The sequence below is a fragment of the Odontesthes bonariensis genome, chromosome 7 (genome assembly GCF_027942865.1).
Source record: "Odontesthes bonariensis isolate fOdoBon6 chromosome 7, fOdoBon6.hap1, whole genome shotgun sequence".
In the NCBI taxonomy this organism is placed as follows: domain Eukaryota; kingdom Metazoa; phylum Chordata; class Actinopteri; order Atheriniformes; family Atherinopsidae; genus Odontesthes; species Odontesthes bonariensis.
This window is the reverse complement of record NC_134512.1, coordinates 8,171,792-8,184,397: the sequence shown is the minus strand read 5'-3', so window position 1 is coordinate 8,184,397 and position 12,606 is coordinate 8,171,792. Positions and strand designations below refer to the sequence as shown.

The following is a 12,606-nucleotide window of genomic DNA, read 5'->3' as shown; positions in this document are numbered from 1 at the left end:
ACGGTTCCTGTTGAAAGACCTTATGTTAATGTGCTGTACTTTAATCGGATATCACTTAAAGGAAGACCCACATTTAGGTGTTTGTTTTGAATGAGTTTTATTCATTCAATAAATGAAACAGAGACACAGTGATGCAGTGGTTAGTACTGTCACCTCACAGCCAGAACAACCTCAGAGTTTGCATGTTCTCTTTGTGCTCACATTAGTTGTTTCTGGTCCAAAGACACGTATACAGTATGAGTGTCTTTCTGTGTTAGCCCTGTGATAGATGGATTAGTTATCGGTCCAGGTATTGCCTAATCACCCAATGTCAGCTGGTGATTAAACATTTCATCACTTCAACCTCCTCCTGAGATGTTTTCTAAGAAAGAAACCCTCTTACAGGGGCGTAATTTAATATACACTGTAAAAAAAAATTAATTTTACAGGAAATATTCTGTAATTTTTCACAGATTTTTCCTGTTTTCCAATCAAACAATGGAATTCCAGTAGATTTACAGATATTTTTTAGTAATTTTAGGTTTTATGTTTAAAATTACAGTTAATTATCCGTAATGTAAGATTACATTAATATTGTGTTTTTTAATGACAATTTATTGTATTTGTACATCTTTATCTTTAATTTTACATACAATTTTTTGTATGTTTTTACGGGTTTATCACCATTTTCCTTAAAACAATGTAATAACTGTAAATTAACGGATACTAGTAGTAATTTCAATATTTACCTTTAGAATTACATGTAATGACCAATAATATAATTTACATTATTTCTATGTTTTTTACAGGTAATTTAACATGTTTCTTTCATATTCAAATGTAATTTTACATCAAATGTGATGTAATTTTACAGATCTTTCCTAATAATTTTAATCAAGAAATGTATATAAAATTACAGAAATCTATAGTTATTTCCACAAAATTTCAGGTTATTTAGCATTTATTTGAAGTGATTTCATGTTTTTTAACTGTACATTACTGAAGAAATACAATTGAAAATGTTATTTTACGGAATGTGTACTTTAAATAATGCAGTTTTACAGAAAGTATTCCATATTATTACAGGTTTTAACCAGTAATAATACTGCTGACCAATGTGCTGACCAACATATCATTGGGGTCATCAGGTGGGAACCTCTTTTCATTAGTGTTTCGTCTAGTTGCCTTAATTTTTCTTCAATACCTGCAGCTAAGCTTCTTAATACTTAGTTATGTCGCCACGTATACCAGCCTTGTGACAGACTAACCTTACAACCTGACAAAATATGCCCTACAGTTGCAGTACCTGAACATAACGGGTCTCCATTTACCCAGAGTTTTAGGTTCTGGGAAGATGGCAATACATCATATTTTGCCCCTATCAAAAATCTAATACTCCTTTCCTACATACTCCACAGCTCTTTCCAACTAAGCTTTTTCTTCTCTACACCTTCCCAATTCAACCACCGTCCCTGCTTAGCCTGAGCCACTGCCTTTGTGCCCCATAACATTTCCTCCTGTCTACGAACCTGCTCAACAACTAGCTTTCTCTTCTCCTTGGGACCTGCTCTACTCCCCGGGCCAAGCCCCAAGCCTCCCCGGCCTATTTGCACATTACCCACAATCTCTGCATGTCTAAGAGCAACCACTACAGGCACTGTAGTAAACATTTGCTACATCCAGAAATATAACATGCAAGTCTTTCTTCTCAATCTTGGCTGTCTGAATCTGATGCCAAATCATGCTAGTGTGCTCTAAAACACCCTGCGAAACCTGGTATTCCTGCCTTCTGCACAGTAGTATCTATTAAGCTGAAAACCCTAGTTCACAGCTACAGAAGTTGTTTTTTTTCACTTTTATTTTATTTGACTATATTGGCTACACTGTAACTTGGTAAAACTCTGTCAGTTTAACTGATCAAAATGCATGGTAGAATGTAAATAACTACTATGTCCTGGACATAATTTTATTTGTGTATATAAATAGGTATGGTTGTCCTTTACTTTGATTCAAAGTAAAAGACTGAGGAAGAGTGAATGTTTAATGTAAAGATACTGCATTTGAAAAAAAAACAAAAAAAAAACTCAAGTCATTGTGTACCAGTTGTATGCAGAATGTATGTTATAATGTTAAAATAATAATGATAATATATCTATATATATTATATTTATTGTGTGTGTGTTAGAGAGAAGGAGTTGCAATATTTCCTTTTTTTAAATAATAATAATGTGTGTGTGATATATAATAAAAATAAAATATTTTCATTTATGTATTTATTTTCATTAGAAACGCACTTCATTCACTTCATGCAATCAATCTATGCAGATTTTTCTGTTCAAATTTCAAAGTTGGTGCCTATTTCCAGTTAGCTTCGTCCCGCCCAAAACGACCAACCGGCCAAGTTTGAAGAACACAACGCTCCTTCAAACAGGTTTGTAGCGGGCATGTCATGAAAGACGTGCCCTAATAGGAATAGGGCTCATGATCTCCAAGGAGGAGTATGAGACACCCACAATGGACATTGTCAACCAAACGCTTTTATAGGTAAGTGTCCCAGATAACGCATGTGAACGATATTTTAATTCATTTTCATACCTCGAGTGGACAGCCTTGAAGCTAACGTTAGCAGCCCTCGAGTGGACAGCCTTGAAGCTAACGTTAGCAGCCCTCGAGTGGACAGCCTTGAAGCTAACGTTAGCATCCCTCTGATAAATTGTTACCATTATATAAGCTGTTAGCAGATAACTATCGTTTTGTATAGTTTTGAGACTAAGTAACTGATGGCAACCAGGTCATTTTATTTGACAGCTGAAGTATTTATTGTTAACATGCACTTTCGTCAAAGCCTTTTCTAACATGGCCAGATGTCGTAATTGTGTTGCTCTTTGCTGATATATGTTCATAAAAGTTGTTATCCGTGATATGAATGCGGTCAAACTGCTGTATGCTGCTCTGTGTAATGTCCCACTCATCCTGCATGAGATCAAAGTTTTTTTTGTTTTGTTTAATTAGTTTTGTTCGAGCATTAGCATGCTAAATTAGCCTGTTCACTGCTGTCTTCCCTCGCAAGAGTCTACTCTGTTTTTTCACCATAAAAGTTTATTTCTTTCGCCCCAGGTGTGGAGATGTTTGTTCGTTTGTGTTTAACATAATGTTGTTAATCTCTGGCTCTGCCCTGTACAAGTTTGTTGATGCTAAATTATACAGATGCCTGCTGAATGTGATATTAGTCTATTTGGATTTAAACTTAAACTGAGATAGTGAAATGTGGGTTTTTAGGTTACCATATTAAGTTTGGTTGCCTAATTGTTGAATCTATTTTTTTTTAAAGCAGAACTTTAAATACTGAAGCATTGAAAGCAGAAACTTAACCTGTTTAAAGGACCAGTGTATGTTATTTCTTGTAACTTAATTTTACTGTACTAAATTGATTATTTTATTGTAAGATTTAAGTTAAAAAGCCTTTTCTAACTCACACACAGCTCACGATTTCTGTGTTTCTGTTTGTCACCGCAGTTGCCAAGTAAAGATTTAGAGATCCAGTCCTGACTCCTACGTCTCCTTTCCAACTCGGGACACAACAGAGACATACAATGGAGATGGGTTACATATATTTAACATATGATAGAGGATGACTCCCAGTGATAATGACTACTCAACCCAATGAGACACAACAAAGACTGTGCTTCTCTTGAGTGGAATTACTGTCCTATTTCCTTGGAGATGGTAAGGACAAATAACATTTTTCCAATCCATAAAACTAGATTCGAGCTTGCAATTAAAGCCTGTGCAGATGGACATACTTGCTACCTGTCTCAGGGGAGATGCACTGGCTGTCATTACCACCAGAGGTGCAGCAAGACTACGATGACTATAGATAAATTACATTTTTGGTACATGTTAATTTGTGATTATTATTAGCTTTGGACAGAGCCAGGCTGACCTTTTTTCTCCTGTTTCTCCATATGTGTGTGCGAGCTGCTCGTATTGATGTCATGCCTGTAAAAAAGCAGACTTCGACCTGGAGAAGGTAAGACAATATTTATTTCTCTGTAAAACTCAGTATATAACTGCATGAATCTATTTCGGAAAGAGAAGTGTTATCAAGATCTGTGATTGACATGTTTAAAGTTTTAATTTGAGCAAATCTTACTTTTAAGAATATAATGTTGATAGGAGTAATGTGCTGAGTGTAATCTCTAAAGAGAATATTTATCACTCTTTATTTCTGCTCTTCTGTGTCTCTTTGTTTGGAAATAAAGTGGCACATTGTTGGCTTTGCTAGAAATGCTCAGTGGCTTGTGGATCACAAGGCAGACCCCAGCAGCCGAGCAAGTGAACAGACAGTTTGAAATGATCTGACGATGATCCGCGCACAGTATGTATTGCCCAAATTGAATGTATTCTAAAATTATTTTTACATTTGTTTGATTTGCAAGAAATGGTTACAAAGTTTAATGGCCATGACCTAAGTCCAAATATTGCTGATCGTCTTCATAAGCTCCTCTTGTGCTTCACAATTGTGGAACAGGGTCCAGCTCCCAATCCACATTCATTGCATTGAGAAAAAGGCCTCAAAATTACTAGGGATGCACCGATGTATCGGCTCCTCCGTAACTCAGTGGGGTTAAGCACTTTGGATCGCCTTGTTGCTGAAAAGTGCTATATAAATACATTTCACTTCACTTCACTTCACTACACTATATGGCACTGAAAGGATCAGATATTTGGCTAAATTACAATAAGACTGAGTTATTAAGTGCATATAGACACCTTAATCTGACAAGAAATTGGATTGATACTGTTACTCGGATCGGATTAAGACCCTGAGATAACTTGGTTGAAAGTCAAATTAAACATGCTTTTAGACGCTGAAGCATGTGGTGAATTAGACTTTGTGTTCTGCGCATGCTCGAGATTTTTTTCCTGGGGTTGGGAACCGTAAGTCGCCATCGGTTCCCTGTTGTAGTCGCCATCGGAAAGAAAAACACCGCGATTGAGAATCGCATTTGTGCAATAAGCAGCTCATCACAAATTAAATATACGAAATATAGAGGGACGTAGCTTCATCTTGCTCTTCATTCACCATTTTCTCGGAATGCCTGAGTTTGGTGTTGAAGGGGTCAACTGGAAGTGGCTCTATCGATTTTGGAAGTAAAACACTATATTGAACAATTATATAAAGTAACTGCTGAATACCTTACATTTACAGAGATTGCCTTGTGTTTTTCTTTCAAATTAAATTGTTAAACAGTTTTTGTTCAGTTTACTAAAATGATTGTTTAATACCATAAATTTACAGATATTATCTTTAAATACACATAATGTATTTTGATGTACAGTGTTTAAGTTTCCATTGTCCAATTCACTGAAATAACTAATACTGTAAATGTGCAGAAATTCCTATTTGATTAAAGATGCATATTTAGTTTATACATGTGTCATTGTTGTTTTACTTGGGGAAACCACATTTATGCAGCAAATCAGTGTAGATGGACAAGACGGTTTCATGAAATGACTTCTAAATACCCTTAATTTACAGGGATTGGCCTTAAATACAGCAATCTTTGATGTATTTTTAATGTACTCTGCTTTTTTACCCACTGTCCAATGAACATTTTCAAATCTTGTAATTCTTTAAAATTACAGAATAATACTGTAAATGGGCAAACGTTTATCGTTGGTTTAATGCATTTATAGCATTTTTATACATTATTTCTCAGTCATTGTACATGAAAGAACAATATTTAAACAGGAAATTACTCTAGATAGATGAGGCCATTCCATGAAAAAAAATACTAAAATACCCTTAATTTACAGGGACTGACCTTAAATGTAGCTATTTTTTTATGTATTTGTAATGTATTTAGCTTGTTTTTCCACTGCCTAATGGTTGTTTTTTAATGTACTAATTCTCTAAAATGACAGATTAATACTGCAAATGGGCAGACATTTACCTTTAGTTTTATGAACCTAGTTCGTTTTTATATGTTAAAACTTTGTTATTGTACATGGAAAACATAGTATTTTAACATGAAATTACTGTAGATGGACTGGGCTGTTTCCTAAAATAAATGATGTATACCGCAAAATTACAGAGATTAATCTGAAAGTTATCTTATTTTAATGTTTTTTGACATAAAATGTATGTTATTTTACAGTATGATGGCATTCATCAACTATAATATACTGTATTTTAAGTCATTTTGACTGTAAAATTTATTCTGTATTTTTAGTTATTGTATGTAATTCTGTGATCCAGTTATTTACTGTAAATTTACGGTATCCGTTTGGAATCTTTGCTGCCAGTGCTTTTACCGTTTTTTTACCGTTTTTTTTTTTTTTTTTACAGTGTAGGCTTGTGTTTTTCTGGCAGCAGACTGAATGCCTCCAGAATAAAGTGGGTTTACAAAGTAGATGGAAGAATATAACAAATGTTTAAAACTTTTTTTTAAATTAAGGACCATATCTACAGGCATGTGCCACTTTCCCATTAGCTCTTCCAGCAGCCCCTGTTGATGCTCAAGTATGTCCAAAAGAACATTCTGTGTTGTGCTATGAGCTCAAAGATACAATTGAAAAAACAACAACAAAGCAACAACAAACAAAAACTGTTTGTTTTGTATGCATTACGTGTGGTTGTCCAGGGGCCCGTTGCACAAAAGTAGGATAAGGGATTAAGCCGGGATATGTTGGCTATCCTGGATCAACTTATCCATGATCCAGTTGCACAAAAGTGGGATAGAGGGAAGTGGGATATGTTCAGACGTAAGTTACCATGGAGATTTATTCTGTGAAGCTAGCCTGCTCCAGACCAGGCTAAGTTCCAGGATCTATTTAATCTCATTCCTTATCTCAGTCAGCGGTCGCCACAAATGGAAACCAATATTTATTCCACTGCCTAGAACATTTTGTTAAAACATTTAACTATACCCACTATCATTATTGAAACATTTGTGATCATTAATTACAATCATTTTAGATAACTGATGATTTTAGATGAACCACTAGATAATTTAGTTTCCCACAGACTACACATAAAGTACATCACCATATAAATATAAATACACATTAGAGAGTACCACGATGTTCCTTTATTGAACAAGGATGAATCAAAGCAAGTAAACCATCAGCTCCTTTCAAAACTGAAGTCACACAGTGCTCTACAAGACAAAAAGCACAGAATCAAAGCATGCAGTTTGAGACAAACTGTTTGTAAAAATGGGCTATACAAATAAAATTGCCTTGCCTATACAGCACAAAAACCTAACAAAAATTCTTCTGCCATTGCAGGCCCAACTTAAATCAACATGCATATTAATTAAAATAATTTAACACATATTGGTCTCTGACCAGCCGACCACAGTCGTCATCCGGGAAGATGGCAGGATTGTCCCAGTCTATGAGAGCTGGCACTCTGGGGGCCCTCTCCTTTCTCAGGCAGGCCACATTGTGGAGGACAGCACAGGCCACAATGATATCACATGCCCTGTCTGGGCTGACTCTCAGGTGGTTCAGACACTGACAGTGTGCCTTTAGTAGGCCAAATGTCATTTCTATCCGGCCCTTGTTCTGGCATGGGCATGGTTGTATGCCAGTTGTGCTTCCAGAGGGTCTGCAAATGGAGTGAGCAGAAAAGGCTGGCAGGCGTACCCTCTGTCACCCAGCAATACACCCAGGAATTCATCTGTGAACACAAAATGTTACCATCACAACCTCATAAGTACAGTAGTGACATTCTTAACACAGCCATTATGTTAAAAGTGGTTATCAATAGAGGTTCTGTGGCTCACCTTGTGATGGGCGCCGATAGATCTCCGAGTTCCGAAAGAGACCGAGCCGGGCCACTTTGCCACAACATTACTGATCAAATAGTTAGCATTGCAGACCATCTGAAATGACAAGATGTTAAACCAATTAATGCAAATCACAGGCAATGTACATTGTTCATTAATTAACTTTATCAAAAGTCATGTTCACCTGTACATTGATGCTGTGGAAGTTTTTCCTGTTCACAAAATCCCCCTCATAGCCACCTGAGGGGGATTTTATTTTGATGTGTGCAGGTGTGCAGTCCACTGCACCAATGACATTGGGGAAACCTGTAATACGATGCAATGAGTATCTTACTCTGAATGTTAACATTGTAATTGTAACTGTAATTTAAAAAAAAAAAAAATTTCTTACCTGCAATCCTATTGAGAATGAGGAGTTGTCGTCATAGTACAGAGCCCCGCCCCTATCCGCCATGTTGGCAGAATGCTAGCGAGAAAACGCCATTCTCTCCGTTCGTTTACATTGTACGGGTGTGTTTTTAAATCAGTAAGTTTAAACAGTGCGGAATTGCAAGAACATGCCTGGAAATCACTGCTGTGTGAAGAACTGTTCCAGTACCTCACATAATACGTTTGGGAAACATAGGAACAACGAAATACATTTTTTTTCGGTTTCCTAAATGGATGCAGCATCAGGGAGAGCAGGCGTCTGACCTGACGAGGAGACGCCGGGTTGCCTGGCTGGCTGGACCTTACTTTCGATTGCACCCCTCCGTCGATGAGTGTGTTCTCTACATTTTCACTCGGGTACGTACGTTCTCTAAAAATCTCTTTATGTTGTTGTCTCTTAAAGCTACGAAGTTACTTTATGTTGTTGCAAACCCTGAAGTGCACCTGACGTTGCTGCCTAGCTAGCTAACTAGCGAACTGTTGCCGCTTCGAAAATGCTCAATTTGCAAACTGTTGCCTCTTCGAAAATTAATGTTAACTACCCCCTAATGTGGCTAATGTGGCTAATGTGTACCCCTTTTGTCATACCATGAGCAGCGTTACCCTCTCAGTCTGTATCTTTATTTTGCATGTGTTCTGTGATGGGTTTGCCATTGATTGCATAGGTTTTTTTCATAAACTATTTATTCTGTTGTAGGTAAGCCATCATATGAGATGTTGGAGAACCACGCTGACTGGACAAATTCAGCTTTTTACATTCAACTGTACCTGTGCACATGCTGCTCAAATGTGAGGGTGAAAACCTAATGCCTTTAGATAAGATTGTCACTGTTTGCTGTGCCTTAACGAACATGTGCAAAAGTGTTGTTTGAGTTCATTCCTCATTGTTCATTACCTTTTAATTTGTTTGAAATAAATGCTTGAAACAACTTGATATGGCTTAACAATGTTTATTAACAGAACAGGAAAAAAGAATAAGGGCGCAAGGTGCAGAATGCAATATACCTCTAGGAAAAGTTAACAGTGCAAAAGAACATGTGTGCATTCAGAATAAAAAGTATAAAAATTTCCAGCATGTAAACATTGACAACAAGCAATAATAAAATAATACTGTTACTAGTGCAAAAGAACAAAGAAACACTATTCAGCACAAGAAGAGCAAAACCATGGCGTGTCAGCGGAGGGTCTGTCCACAAGCCCCACACAACTGAAGTGATACCACTGGACTGGTAAGTGGAGGCTCAGAGTCTCCGTGAATGCAGGACCTGTAAAATAAATAAAGTGAAATAAACTAAACAGTAAAAAGCATTTATTTCAAGTTACAGTCTACACTTTAGACACATTGATAATGGCTGTAATCTAACCAGGACATGTACACCTTGCATTGAAAATGTTAATGGCTTAAATCTAACCAGGAATGTACGCCTTGCAATCACACATAAGTACCCTAGCCAACCCAGAACTGGTTTGTTCACTTTGCAGCCCCCAACACCCAACACAATAACCTGCTACAGTATGTGTCGTTGGGCTAAAATCAAATGACAACTAAATACCTAAACATAAGGTTTAGCATACATCAAAACATTGGAAACGTTTGTGTACATTGAACATCTCGTTAATCTAGTGTTTACAAAACAAGTCGCAGTTAATTACGTTGTCATTTTGGTCAAGAAGTGTCTAAATGCAATGTAATTACAACACACTAAAATGCATGACAAGAACCTTACCTTTGCCAGTACAACGCTGTTATCATCACCAGAGCCACCTGGAGGCTTGTAGATGGCCAAGTCCTGCACCCAGCCACAGCAGAAAGTCTCGTACGATTCCAAAGATTTGTGACTTTTAAACTCCTGCATAGTGTAGTAACTTACACCAAAGACAAGATAATTGACTATGTCCATATATGTGCACGGAGGTAACTGGTCCAGGTCTCTGTGCCATTCTGCTGCAGGGAGCTCGTAAGGATCAATATTTTGGATGCTGGACAGTTTCTCCAAATACCGCTGCTTTGCGCTTGTAATAAGCTTGTCCCTGTAAGGTCCCTTTTCTTTCACCTTATCTCTCTCCATTGCTTTGCTTTCTTTCTTTCTTTTGTATTCGTCTCTGCCCTGCCGAAATGACAAATGCGGGAGGATATCCTGCCCCTGGCAACCAATAGATTCTTCTGCCAACATGGCCGACCGGAGTCACGTGACTCCTCATTCTCAATAGAACTCCTCCTTGATGTCACAGAGTCTTCTATGCCCAGGGAAGGAGATGAAGATGCTTGCAAGTCCTTTAATTGCGGTTTTTTTTTTTTCACTGCTAAAACAGTACAGGCATTGTGTGGGCAGGCACATTCTTAATAAAAAGTTGCTGCCATGTCCATTTTGGTTGCTTGCTTGCGTTGACTCAGAGCGCGGATCTCGAAAACACATGAGAAGCTATACATACGCGGCGGACAGCACAGCTTTATGCCAATTACGCACACAGGCTCCACACCTCCACGACTCGCGTCAGCAATCATAACTCATCAGGGGAAATCATATTTTGCCAATATTCTAGAGACCCCCCAACATTTCCCAAATCCTGTTTTCGGGGGGGTCTCGTGTCTGTTTCAGGGGGTCTCGGATCCCCCGAGTCCCCCGTAGTTCGAACACTGCCTAATTGTGATAGTTTCAGTGGAGTGGTGAGTGTGTATTTGTGCACTACTTACGCATTCAGGCGGTCAGCAATGGTTTGCCACGCTTGCTCCCTTTGTTTTTTGACTGTGGCAGTATTTCCTTTTTGTTTTATTTTCTCCGTCACCTCTTCATATGCTTCCATTAATAATTCTTGCTCCGCTGGGGAGAAATACGCCGCCCTTGTTGCCAAGGTGAATCAGTGAATCTATGATCGATCGTGGGGTCTATTTAAGCAAGCCGTGTGCAGCACTTATCCAGGATCGGTTTCACCTGGCTTAATGAATCCGTGTCTGCTCATCCTGGATTGGCCTTTGTGCAACCAACTAAGCCTGGGCGCCCATGTTTTGGATTCCTTGAACCTGGCTAAGTAATTCATCCTGGATGTCTAAATCCTACTTTTGTGCAACGGGCCCCAGGTAGCTTAACACACGGGGCTCAATAAACAAATGCAAATACACAACAAAAACAGGCAAATAAAGAAATCACTTTCATCAGTTTGGAAATTTGCAGCACAGGAGACACACGGAGAAACACATATAAGACAAAAACAAGCCAAAAGTAGCACAGAATACAACAGAAGTGCTTTAGTAGATAAAAAGTGTCCAGAATTACATCTAAAAAGATCGGCACAGTAGTTGAACAATCACACTTTGGGCTTGTGTTACAGACTTTGGGATAATGAACATTTCTGTGATAGAGGGAGGAATCGATTCATCGTCAGTCAACTTAATAAAAAATCTGAAGACTGACCTCAAAAGAGCACTTCAGGAAATTCAGTTGACATAAATCTTTGGGAGGACGAACAGACAAAAATTGCTGGACAAAAATTCTCATGGCTGCTGAGAACAGTTTGCAAGCTTTTTTACTTATCAGAGGGGTGTTTTATTTACGAACACAAAATTTAGCTTCAGGTCTGTTTTTATACCATAAATGAGAAAACAAAACCTTTTTTTTTTTTTTTTTGGCTATTAGGGTTAAATTGGCATAATGTGGATTCACCTAATTGCTTGAATCTGAATTGTGTCCCTAATGCTAATTATACAAACCAGGATCATATCCTCCAGCCCATCCTCTGTTTAATAACTTTTTTATTGTTTTATCTGCACATTCTGGCTTCTACACCTGTCTAGGTAAACACTTTTGAGCTGCAGTCTTTTTTATTACATGTGGTACATAAAATACAATAAAATACGTTGTTATTTGTAAGGTTATCATTCCAACTATGTTATAATGCTAAATTTATTAGGTGAACGTCTGATTAGCTGTGACAGAAAAAACAGTAAGAGACTGAAGTTACAGCATACAGACCCTTCACTGTCAGCCTGCTTTCACAGTGTAAAACCACTCAATAACCTCGGTAAACAGATGCTCATTTGGGGTGGGAGAATGAAGCTGCCTTCAGCTCGTTAGTCTCTGACAATGGCGTCTCTGTGCCAATACTGTGTAGTGCTGGCACACAGGAACTCCGTGGACACTCTCATTCACACTCATTCTAGCCCCCCCCCTCCCCAGCTCCCTTTTTCACATGGAAGAATCTCAAAGGAGACCCAGCCCACCTCCCTCCACCCATTTCTTTACTCAGTCATACAAATTTCACTTTCCAAGCCCCTTTTTCTGCCTCCCAGCAGCTATTATCTCCCTTTCTCTCTTTGGTCTTGGTGAGGGTTCAGGCTTATTTCTCTAACTATACTAGTACAAGACTTCCCGTGACTTCATTCCTTTCAGGAAACCAAAAAGAA

At 38.0% G+C, this 12,606-nt stretch overlaps 1 long non-coding RNA gene across 1 annotated transcript; it reads left to right on the top strand.

Annotated features, from left to right (window-relative positions):
* Window positions 1–2,477: 2,477 nt before the first annotated feature.
* On the top strand, window positions 2,478–4,311 carry LOC142384607 (uncharacterized). Its single transcript, XR_012770086.1, has 3 exons — window positions 2,478–2,523; window positions 3,496–3,705; window positions 4,265–4,311. It is a non-coding gene; the product is annotated as an uncharacterized LOC142384607 (long non-coding RNA).
* Window positions 4,312–12,606: the final 8,295 nt, after the last annotated feature.